General features: G+C 39.3%; 1 protein-coding gene across 1 annotated transcript in view; it reads left to right on the top strand.

The window, feature by feature from the left end:
* CNTNAP2 (contactin associated protein 2) overlaps window positions 1-13103 on the top strand; it is a 2330533-nt gene that overhangs the window by 1526376 nt on the left and 791054 nt on the right. The gene's annotated exons all lie outside the window — the stretch shown is intronic.

Raw genomic sequence — 13103 nt, forward strand, 5'->3', positions numbered from 1 at the left:
CCTACATAATCAGGCAATGTGGAGGCTTGGGCTCAATATAAAAAGGAATTACATAAATCACTGGAAGTGATGACCTCAGGCTAAGCCTGTGGGCTGCATTATTTTACTTCTTTGTTGACTAAACTTCCCTCTCCATTTGATAACTTATGCTTCTACAAGTCTTCCTTTCCCCAAGTTTCTGAGGTTGGACAAATAACATTCTGACCATTTTTTCCTTTACATATGTGCTGTACTGTGCTCAGTTCACCCAGTCATGTCCGACTCTTTGCTACCCCATGGACTGTAGCCCCCCAGGCTCCTCTGCCCATAGGGATTCTCCAGGCAAGAATACTGGAGTGGGTTGCCATTTCCTCCTCCAGAGGATCTTCCCAACCCAGGGATCAAACCCAGGTCTCTCTCTTCTTCACTTTTAAATGATGTCAAACATTAAACTTAGAACTTCTAGATCTATAAATTAACCCATCTCTTAAAATTAGTTTGCATTTTCCACTTGAATTCACTCTCAGTTCTCTAGTTTAACTCATTGAGGGGAATTTTGTCCCTCACATATTCACATTTTTAGGGCTCTCCTCAACAATGCCTTAAAGAGTTTATAGCATGTTCTCTGAGAGGGAGTGCTCTGTAAGACAACATTCTGAAATATGAAAAATTCTATGTATTGTCAAAATCTCAGTGAAAACAATAGTTCATTGATTCTTGAATGCACACCGTTTTTCACAACTTCAGCGCCTCTGATGTCAGAATGTGTCTTACTGTTGACAGCTCTTGTCATTTCTCTTGGCCAAGAAGCAATTTTGAAATGAGTTTTCTTTGGCTGGGTGCATATGGCACTAGCGTTAAAACTTGCGAATTAGATTCAGCGGCTTAGAAGAAAATTCTAGAGGCAATGGAAGAGTCCTCCCTTTTAAGCACTTTCCTATCACCAGTGTTTTTATAGACACGGAGGACCTTTCTGTGGGGACCTTGGTGATTTGAGCTGTGAAGTATTTCAGGAGATTTGGACCACGAGTGTGAAGAAAGTTGAGGGAAGCCTTAACCAATTCATTTCACAGTATTTTCCTTTTCACGTATGAGCCTGTGGTCATGTATGGATGTGAGAGTTGGACTGTGAAGAAGGCTGAGCACCGAAGAATTGATGCTTTTGAACTGTGGTGTTGGAGAAGACTCTTGAGAGTCCCTTGGACTGCAAGGAGATCCAACCAGTCCATTCTGAAGGAGATTAGCCCTGGGATTTCTTTGGAAGGAATGATGCTAAAGCTGAAACTCCAGTACTTTGGCCACCTCATGTGAAGAGTTGACTCATTGGAAAAGACTCTGATGCTGGGAGGGATTGGGGGCAGGAGGAGAAGGGGACAACAGAGGATGAGATGGCTGGATGGCATCACTGACTCCGGGACGTGAGTTTGACTGAACTCTGGGAGTTGGTGATGGACAGGGAGGCCTGGCGTGCTGCGATTCATGGGATCCCAAAGAGTCGGACACAACTGAGCAACTGAACTTAACTGAAGGATAATATAATTAAATAAAATTAATTAGAGCTCTTTTGCAATGTTTTAATTTTCCCTTCTTAGTGGAGTATCTTATGATCAATAACCTTATAAATTATGAAATGCAATATATATTTTAAGCAGTATTCCATCTCCATCTACATGTTGGCCATTTTGGATATCTTTATGCTGGAATCAACATCTTTTATGAGGTGGGCAAATCTCCATTTCTTTACTCTCTGGTGAAGGAAGGTGGCAGGAGGTCATCATTCCTGTTCTGAAAGGTATAATGGGTAAATTTAAGTGATATTTTCAAATTCTATCCAAATAGCAAATGCAAAGTTAAAGCATTTTTTCCAGGAAGTATGATAAAGAGCTATTTAATTACTACATTACTATATAGTCAAACCCATTATGCACATGGTCTGCATATGAAAAAATCGTAGAGAATTAATGCAGTAGGGGAAGGGAAATGTCATGTTTAAATCTGGAAATGGAATTTCCTGAAGAGTACATTGGCAGTATTGTTACTGTTTATGTGAAAAATGTGGGGCTTCTTGCCTCTTCCTCTCCCCCGAGGCAGATGTTCTCAGGAAAGGAATGTTTCAGCTTGAAGCCACTACAGGAAGCAAGCATCTCCCAGACGATGCTTTGCTGGGGTGGGCTCCACAGGGAGGACTCATGGAACCCCTGGCTCAGCAGCCCGGGAAACAAGGCTGCCCTTGATGGTGAGCGGCTTTGCAGGCCTGCAGGCAGGGGAGATATTGATCGCGTGACTCTCACTGAGAACCTCAGGGACACTCTGTGGGCCTCAGGGGTATACTGGCGCTTTTCAGTGTCTGAATCTCTGTGCTGCCCCTGACATATTGCCTGCACTGTCCTAATTGACAGAAACACTGGCATAAAGGCAAAAGCAGTCCCAGTAAATCTTGTTCCTATGATTTGATTTGACGTGACATCCCCAAAAGTCAGTGGGGTCACAGAGTTGGATACACCTGAGCGACTGAGCATCCGCACACCCCAAATGACACTTGCAAGTCAGAAACATATATACTCACAGACTAGTGTGGTTCGGCTTATCCAATTAAAGATTTTAATGAAGGGGTATGATTTTAAGTTTATATCCATATATATTGAATCATTGTATATACTGATCTAATTATTTAAAGCAACATAATATAAAAAATTATATATAGTATATGGAGTATACTTATGTATTATATCATTAAATGGAATATATAATTATATATATAAACTTTTACATGCATAAAAATTTATTCACCAGTTATATAGATAGATACAAATAAAATATATTTAATATGGGTAATATATTGTTTATTATATTCATTATTTATGTATTTATATATAATATAATATCTAGCATTACTGTATAAGTAATATATAAGCTTACTGTATAATCTATGTATAAGCAATGAGAAGAGATAATTTGAGTCCAAACTATCAGTTCAGTTCAGTTGCTCAGTCATGTCTAATTTTTTGCAACCCCATGGACTGCAGCATGCCAGGCCTCCCTGTCTATCACCAACTCCTGGAGTTCACTCAAACTCACGTCCATTGAGTCGGTGATGCCATCCAATCGTCTCATCCCCTGTCATCCCCTTTTCCTCCCGCCTTCAGTCTTTCCCGGCATCAGGGTCTTTTCCAATGAGTCAGTTCTTCTCATCAACTGGCGAAAGTATTGAAATTTCTGCTTCAACATCAGTCCTTCCAATGAACATTCAGAACTGATTTCCTTTAGGATGGACTGTATCTCCTTGCAGTCCAGGGGACTCTCAAGAGTCTTCTCCAACACCACAGTTCAAAATCATCAATTCTTCAGTGCTCAGCTTTCTTTGTAGTCCAACTCTGACATCCATACATGACTATTGGAAAAACCATAGCCTTGACTAGCTGGACCTCTGTTGGCAAAGTAATGTCCAACCTATGCATGCTTATTATCTTCTGTCCTTAATTGGTTTAGACTGGAAATAATTGACCATTCATCTTAAATTATTTTCTATGAAATTTCTCTTTTGTTTTACTCCTCTAAACAGTATGTATGTAGAATGAAAGAAAAGGAGAGAGCTGGGGTAAGGGAGACAATGAGGTAGAAACATAAGTACCTATGACAGCATAATGTGTACATACGTGTAGCCACTGGGCTGGTCATACAGTTGTGTGGCTTGTTCCCTGAACAAGGCAGCCGGACTAGTGAGTCAGAGCTGCAGTCAATTCCTGCTCCACTCAGAAACATGTGCCGGCTCATTGTCTGCATTTACAGGGTAAATGTGACCCTTCTTGAAGTCACATACAGGCACCACCAAGGGCTGGCCCAAGTAGTAGAAGTGCACATTTCCCACCTAGGCAATGCAGAGTCTAGAGTTACACCTGTAGAAAGTCAGGCTGTTGTAGTATCCATTACTATCTCCAAACACATCATTTAAAATCCAATGACACTTCCATGTGAAGGAACTTAATTGGTTGTTTGATAAGAACCCAAAGGAATTTGGGCAGAGGAATCTCAAAGAAAGTAGTGAGAAAAAAGGCAAAAGGTGTTGCAAGCTGGTGTGCCTGCTTCCTCACGGTCATCTGGGGATCTAGAGGATGGCTGTCTCTACATTAAATACTCACTTTTCATTTGCTTTACAGCATTTTGGGTCAGCACTTGAGAATTAGCACTATGACTAAAACATCCATAGCGTCTTCTCTGTTCAGAAGTGATGTTGGAATAAAACCCAGGTCTAGAGCTCTTGTGACAGTGACAATTTCAGCTAGTTTTGCAAGACGAATTTCACACCCATGCCTTTGCAGCATGAAGTTGGCAAGCCTTTCTCACTGTGAACCTCATTAGCTGGTTACCACAGGCACTGGATGGAGACAAGAGAATCTCCAAACTTGGTTTCTGCTTGCTGGCTTATGCCTACATTTTAGCGTATTTTAAATTTCTCAATTTCATTTTTGAGCCTGATATAGATTTAACATTGTATAACCCTAAAAATTACCTGAACTCAGCTCTAACATAAACTACTACTGAAAATCCGACTTACAGAGTTGGAAGTACTCTGTTGAGGAACCATTCATCTAAAAGCTACAGCAAAGATTTATCACTACCTGGTGAAATCCTGCCAGTCCATTCTTCACTGCCCACCTCTCTCCTGAAGATAAGACATTCTTGTAAAGACAAATATAAGACTCATAATGATATTTCACTTGGAACCTCGTGATAGAGAACTCAATATATTAGAACACCATAGTATTTGTAATTACTTTAGATTTCTTTGTGTGTGTGTGTTTCTTTCCTATCATAGCATGAAATGAAAGGAGAAAATATCATTATTTGCAAGCGTACTATACCAGGAGCCAGAAATTCTAAACTGTATTTTTCTGATTTCTGAATAACTGTAAGACTGCAGACAAACCAGTTTGCTTCTCTGGGCCTCTGTTTTCTTATTTATGAAGTGAGACAATTGAACCACATGAAACTTAAGATCACATCCAACCATAAATGTACCATAACACTATTATATGTGTGTTCAGTTACTAAGTCATGTCCAGCTCTTTGCAAAGCACACTGGGCTTCCTTATCCTTCAACTCTCTCTTGGCATTTGGTCAGATTCATGTCCATTGAGTCAGTGATACTATCCAACCATCTCATCCTCTGTCGCCCCCTTCTCCTCTTGTTGTCAATCTTTCCCAGCATCAGGGTCTTTTCTAATAAGTCGGCTCTTTGCATCAGGTGGCCAAAGTATTGGAGCTTCAGCTTCAGCTCAGTGCTGTTACCCAAAGAGTATGGTGGGGTCCAGCTGCTTGCTGCTCAAAAACCAATAAACAAGCCAGGTTGGTGGAAAGGAAAGATTGCTATAATTCAGAAGCCTGCAACTGGAGGAGGTAGTGGGGCAAGGGTGGCAGACATTTGTCCCCCTGCACTGGCAACCAGTGGGGCAAGAGCCTTTATAGACAGAGATGTTGGGGTGAGGGGCCTACATGCAGAAAAAGCACAGTCAGCTCTAATGGTTATCTTCAGATTGGTCATCAGTGATCTGACAGGCATTATGTTGGTGGTTTTAGGTACAGTTAATCTTCAGTTCCAGGGTCCACTTGTTCCGATTTCTTTGCGACCAATACTTGGAACTGTGAGAGCTCATGTCCTGGGTACAGTCTGGTCATCATGTAGTTAACTTCTTCACCTGGTGTGTTAGTATTTATAAGACAGCTTACAGGATATGGCTCAGAATTTTATCTATAGCCCTTGAGAAAGAAGTAAAAGCCCTTGACTATGGTTAATGACTACATTGTTATTATTTAATGTCCTTTGACTGTTTTTCTTTGTTTCTGCATTTCTCATTTCCCTCATTAAACGTATTCTTTCACTTCTTTTGAAGTTTTCCATGGAAAAAAAGGCAGACAGAAAACATGGAGCCAGGGGGTGGGGGCACAAGGACCATAGAGTCCTGCTCTGTTTTACTTCCAATGAATATTCAGGGTTGATTTCCTTCGGGATTGACTGGTTTGGTTTCCTTGCTGCCCAAGGAAATCTCAAGAGTCTTCTCCAGCTCCACAATTCAAAAGCAGTTCTTCAATGCTCAGCCTTCTTTATGGTCCAACTCTCAGATCCATACATGACTATTGGAAAAACCATAACTTGGACTAGATGGACCTTTGTCAGCAAAGTGATGTCTCTGCTTTTTAATATGCGGTCTAGTTTTGTTATAGCTTTCCTTCCATGGAACTACTGTCTTTTAATTTCATGATGGCAGTCACCATCCATAGTGATTTTGGAGCCCAGGAAAAGAAAATCTGTCACTGTTTCCACTTTTTACCCTTCTTTTTGCCATGAAGTGATGGGACCAGATGCCATGATCTTAGTTTTATGAAAGTTGAGTTTTAAGCCAGCTTTTTCCCTCTTCTCTTTCACCCTCATTAAGAGGCTCTTTAGTTTCTCTTTCAGCCATTAGGGTGGTATCATCTGCCTATCTGAGGTTGTTGATATTTCTCCCAGCAATCTTGATTTCAACTTGTAATTCATCCAGCCTGGCATTTCAAATGATGTAGTCTGGGACTTCCCTGGTGGCTCAGCAGTAAAGAAACCACCTGCAATGCAGGAGACGTAGGAGATGCTGGTTTGATCCCTGGGTCAGGAAGATGCCCTGGAGGAGGGCATGGTATTTCCAGTATTTTTGCCAGGAAATCCCATGGATGGAGGAACTGGGTGGGCCACAGTCCATAGGATCACACAGTCAGACATGACTGAGCACACACACACTTTGCATAGACTTTAAATGAGCAGGATGACCATATACAGCCTTGACATAATCTCTTCCCAATTTTTAACCAGTCCATTGTTCCATGTAAGGTTCTAACCGTTGCTTCTTGACTTATATACAGATTTCTCAGGAGGGAGGCAAGGTGGTCTGGTATTCCCATCTCTTTCAGAATTTTCCACAGTTTGTTGTGATCCACACAGTCAAAGGCTTTGGCATAGTCAATGAAGCAGACTACATTTATTTTTGGATTTTCTTGCTTTTTCCATGATCCAACAGATGTTGGCTGTTTGATCTCTGGTTCCTCTGCCTTTTCTAAATCCAGCTTGTACATCTGGAAGTTCCTGAAGCCTAGCTTGAAGGATTTTGAAAATTACCTTGTTAGAATGTGAAAGGAGCACAATTGTATGGTAGTTTGAACATTCTTTGGCATTGCCGTTCTTTGGGATTGAAATGAAAACTGACATTTTCCAGTCCTGTGGCCACTGCTGACTTTTCCAAATTGGCTGGCATATTGAGTGTAGCACTTCAACAGCATTATCATTTAGGATTTGAAATAGCTCAACTGGAATTCCATCACCTCCACTAGCTTTGTTCATAGTAATGCTTCCTAAGGCCTACTTGACTTCACAATCTAGGATGTCTGGCTCTAGGTGTGTGACCATGACATTGTGGTTATCTGTGTTAACACCATTTTTGTTTAGTTCTTCTGTCTTCTTAATTTTTTCTGCTTATGTTATGTCCATACTGTTTCTGTCCTTTTTTGTGCCTATCCTTGCATAAATTGTTCCCTTGGTATCTCCAATTTCCTTGAAGAGATCTCTAGTCTTTCCCATTCTATTGTTTTCTTCTATTTCTTTACATTGTTCATTTAACAAGGCTTTCTTATCTCTTCTTGCTATTCTCTGGAAAACTACATTCAGTTGGGTATATCTTTCCCTTTCTCCCTTGCCTTTCACTTCTCTTTTTTCTCAGCTATTTGTAAGGCCTCCTCAGACAACCAATTGCCTTCTTGCATTTCTTTCTCTTTGGGATGGTTTTGGTCAGTGCCTGTTGGACAATGCTGTGAACCTGTCCATAGTTCTTCAGGCACTCTGTCTATCAGATCTAATCCCTTAAATTTATTCCTCACCTCCATTGTATAATCATAAGGGATTTGCTTTGGCTCACGTCTGAATGGCCTAGTGGTTATCCCAACTTTCTTCAATTTAAGCCTGAATTTTGTCATAAGGAGTTGATGATCTGAGCCACAGTCAACTCTTGGTCTTGTTTTTTTCTGACTGTATAGAGCCTCTCCATCTTCAATGGCAAAGAATATAATCAATCTGATTTCAATATTGACCATTTGGTGATGTGTAGAGTCATGTCTTTTGTTGTTGGAAAAGGGTGATTGCTATGACCAGTGTGTTCTCTTGACAACACTATCAACCTTTGCCCTGCTTCATGTTGAACTCCGAGGTCGAGCTTGCCTGTTACTTAAGATATCTCTTGACTTCCTACTTTTGCATTTCAATCCCCTATGATGAAAAGGACATCTTTTTTTTTTTTTTTTGGTGTTAGTTCTAGAAGGTATTGTAGGTCTTCTCAGAACCAATCAACTTCAGCTTCTTTGGCATCAGTGGTTTGGACATAGTCATAGATTAATGTGATGTTGAAACAAATTGGAAACAAACAGATTTTTCTATCATTTTTGAGATTGCACCCAAGTACTCTTTTATTGACTATAAGGTTTACTCCATTTCTTCTAAGGGATTCTTGCCCACAGTAGTAGATATAATGGTCATCTGAATTAAATTCTCCCATTCCCATCCATTCTAGTTCACTGATTCCTAACATGTCAGTGTTCACTCTTGTCATCTCCTGCTTGACCACTTCCAATTTACCTTGATTCACAGACCTAACATTCCAGGTTCCTATGCAGTATTGTTCTTAACAGCATCAGACTTTACTTTCACCACCAGACACATCCACAGCTGAGCATCATTCCCACTTTGGTCCAGTTTCTTCATTCTTATTGGAGCCAATAGCAATCACCCTCTGCTCTTCCCCAGTAGCATACTGGACTCCTTCCAATTTGGGGTGCTCATCTTATGGCATCATATCTTTTTGCCTTTCCATGCTGTTCATGGATTCTCCAGGCAAGAATATCAGAGTGGCTCGCCATTTCCTTCTCCAGGGAACCACGTTTTGTCAGAACTCTCCACCATGAGCCATCCATCTAGGGTGGGCCTGCATAGCATGGCTTATAGCTTCATTAGCTTACGTAAGTCCCTTTTCCATGACAAGGCTATGATTCATGAAGAGTGATACAGTAATTAGAACCAAACTATTCATATATTCCATTATGTTCTTTCCCTCACATCATCGTATCAGGCTATAGTGGAGGGACAGAAGAGCCAGCCTGGTGCCTATATAGAGACCTTCTGAGTCTCTTCAGACAGATGCCATTTATGGGAGCTACTGTACCACATCCATAATTAATTCAAACCTCACAACAAGCACTGGCAAGCAGCTGGTCTACAGACAGAGGCCTCATCTCTTATTCATGTTTGAGACATTTTTTACTGGTTCATTGCCTTATTTTAAAGCTTCTTTAATTATAGGGACTACAAAAAGGATGTAGCAACCAGCAATTAAGTCAAGAGTACCACTCTGCTTTATAAGGGGGTAGGTTGATTACTTCACAGAGAGGGTAATTGGTTTTCGAAGCCCTAAGTGAATGTTCGGCCACCAAAACTCAATATTTTAAAAGATCCATTTGTTTCTGTTTAACATTTGCTTGTATAGTGAATTGAAAACAACTATTCCTCCTGCCTTATTTTATAGAAACACAGACATTTAGAATTGAATAGCCCTTTAGAAATAATTGAGTCTTTACTCTTTATTTTGTTCAAGAAACTTAGTCCTAGACTAGAGCAAATTTGTAAAAATAGCTGTTTCTTAAAAGTGTTAACACTAGAACTCAAGTTTGGGGGAATTTTGCCCCTCTAACAGGACCTCACATCCATAGTATTAATCATAGTCCTTGGTTTGTGTCATATTCTCATTGTGTGTGAGTGCTCAGTCAGGCCCAGCTCTTTGCAACCCCATGAACTGCAGCCCTCTGTCCATGGAATTTCCCAGGTAAAAATACTGGAGTGGGTTGCCACCTCCTACTCCAGGAGGTCTTCTGGGCCAGTGGGTTGAAACCACATCTCTTGCATACCCTGCATTGGCAGGCAGATTCTTTACCTCTGAGCCATCTGGGAAGCCCCACACTCTCATTATTCATCACTAACTATTCAACTTTTATTTAATATTAATATAATAAGGGCCTGAAAACTCACCATCCCCCTAAAAGATAAATAATATACTAAACTCACAGTCCTTCCCACCCCATCCTCCCCACCACACAGAGATAATCATCAATCTGAAGCCTCCATTTCCATGACGCCCTTTCTATAGTTTTCTTGCATGTAGATACAGTTCTTAAAAAGCATATATTTTTAGTTTAAGTTTATAAAAATAAACAGTACCATGCTGTGTATAACTTACTATATTACTTTCATCCACATTGTGGTATGTGCCAAGTATATTTTTCACTCTCCCATTAATAGGCTTTTGTACTGTCTGTAAGTTTCCTCTTGTGAACAGTGCTGCTTTGAATATTCTTGTCAATGTTGTTCCAAAGATTCAGGAATTTATAAGGAGTATATACTTAGCAAGAATTGTTAGGTAAGAGACTACACAAATATACAGCTTTTTACAGTAATAATAAACGTATCCTGAAGTGGAGAACCATTGTGGACTCCCACCATGAATTTGTAATATCTTATAGTCTCTCTCAGAGATCTGTAAGCTTTTTCTATAAAAGACTAGAAAATAAGTATTTTAAGCTTTGGAAGCCACATGCAGTCTCTATGGCAATTATTCAACTCTGCTAGTATAGGTGAAAGCAGTCAGGACAACATTTAAATAGCTGTGTTCCAATAATACCTGCTTTATGAGCAGTGAAATTTGAATTTTATAAATTTTTCACATTTCAAAATTCTTGCTTTTTCTTCCCTCCTATTTTAAAGTTCCAAAAAAATTCTTAGTTTGTGGGTTGTATTAAAAATAGGTGGCAGGCTGTTGATGTCCTCCCTTCCTACCTTATTTCCTCTATTCTTTTTTAAATTTATTTGAAAAAATTATAGATAACCTAGATTATGTCATTCACTGTTCCAAATACTGAGGATTTGTCAGTGACTGAAATACATAATAATGGTGTTATGCTTCCCTTGCAGCTCAGAAGGTAAAGAATCTACCTACAATGCAGGAGACCTGGGTTCGATTCCTGGGTTGGGAAGATCCCCTGGAGGAGGAAATGGCAACCCACTCCAGTATTCTTGCCTGGAGAATCCCATGGACAGAGAAGCCTGGTGGGCTACCGTGCATGGGGTCACAAAGAGTCAGACACGACTGAGCGACTAAACCACCACCACCATGTACTATGAAAACAAATCAAGGGAAGAGGATACTGGGGATAGGAGGTGATTTTTCAGACAGAATGGTCAGGTTCTCTTGTCTAATAGTATGACATTCGAGCTGATCCCTCAGTTTGAATGAGGAATTGAGGTATGTAAGTATCATAGAAGAAACTACTTCAGTAGAGATACCAGCAAATCTATACACCATCCCCCAAGCTTCACATTTGTATTTCTAATGCCATGCTGGCCACTTTGCAAATCTGCCACAAGTGCCTGCAACTCTCCATTTACCAATTTTAATTTACAATGTACTGCAGTCTTGAGTTTCCCAACTTGGTAAAAGGCATCTCTAATAACCTGTCACTCAAATCAAATCCCTTTGCATTTTCTTGCCTCTCTTCTCCCCCTTTAACCCAAACATCTATCCAGTCAACAAGTACTTCTATTTCTATTCTCTTACTATTTGTATTGGTCTACTACAGCTGCCGTAACAAACTACTACAGACTCAAAATATCAAACGTATTTCCTGACCACGATGGTGTGAGATAGAAATCAACTTCAAGAAAACAATTGCAAAAGCCATAAACACATGGAAGCTAAATAATATGCCACTAAATATTGAAGAAGTCACAGAGGAAATCAAAACATACCTAGAAAAATGAAGATAGAAACACAATGATCCTAAATCTATTAGATGAAGCAAAAACAGAACACGAGAAAAATTTAAAACAAGCAACCTAATTTTATACCTAAAGAAATGAGAAAAAGTAGACTGAGCAAAACCTAAAGTTAGTAGAAGGGAAGAAAGATCAGAGAGGAAATAAATGAAATAGAAACTAAAAAAGCAATAGAAAAGATCAATGAAACTAAGAGCTGTTTCTATAAAAAGATAAACAAAATTGATAAATCTTTAACCAGACCCAACAAGCAAAAAATGAGAGAGGGCACAAATAAATAAAGTCAGAAATGAAAGAGAAGAATTTAATCAACACCATAGAAATACAAAGGATCATAAGTGATTACTACAAATAATCACATGCCCATAAAGTGAATAACCTAGAAGAAATAGCTGAATTTCTAGAAATGTGCAATCTCCCAAGAATGAACCGGGAAGAAATAGAAAATATTAATAAACCAATAATCAGTAATGAAATTGAACCAAAAATTTTAAAAGTCCCAACAAAGTCCAAGTTTCAAGTCCAAGTCCATGGTTTCACAGATGAACTCTACCAAACATTTAAAGAAGACTTAACACCTATCCTCAAACTATTCTAAAAATACTGAAAAAGAAGGAATTCTGAACTCATTCTACAAGGCCAGCATCACCCTGATACCAAAACCAAGCAAAGACACCACAAGGAAGGAAAATGACAAACCAATATTACTGATGAATATAAATCAGAAAATCCTCAACAAAATATTAGCAAATGAATTCAACAGACCATTAAACATACACTACAATCAATTGGAAATAATCCCAGAGATGCAAAGATTATTCAGTATCCACAAATTATTCAATGTAATACGCATTAACAAGTTGAAGAATAAAAATCATATAACCATCTCAATAGAGGCAGATAAAGCTTTTGACAAAATTAAAACCCACTTATGATTTAAAAAAAAACCCTCAACAAAGTGGGTATAGCAAGAACAGATTTCAACATAATAAATGCCGTGTATGACAAGTCTACAGCAAGTATCATACTCAGTGGTGAAAATCTGAAAATATTTCTTCTAAGATCAGCAACAGAACAAGAATACTCACTCTCACCACTTTTATTCACCATAGTTTTAGAAGTTCTAGCCACAGCAAGAAGATGATAACAAGAAACAAAAGGAATCCAAAATGGAAAGGAAGAAGTAAAACTGTAATTGTTTTTTGATGACATGATACTATATATTGAA

The sequence above is a fragment of the Bos mutus genome, chromosome 4, assembly GCF_027580195.1.
Source record: "Bos mutus isolate GX-2022 chromosome 4, NWIPB_WYAK_1.1, whole genome shotgun sequence".
Lineage (NCBI taxonomy): Eukaryota > Metazoa > Chordata > Mammalia > Artiodactyla > Bovidae > Bos > Bos mutus.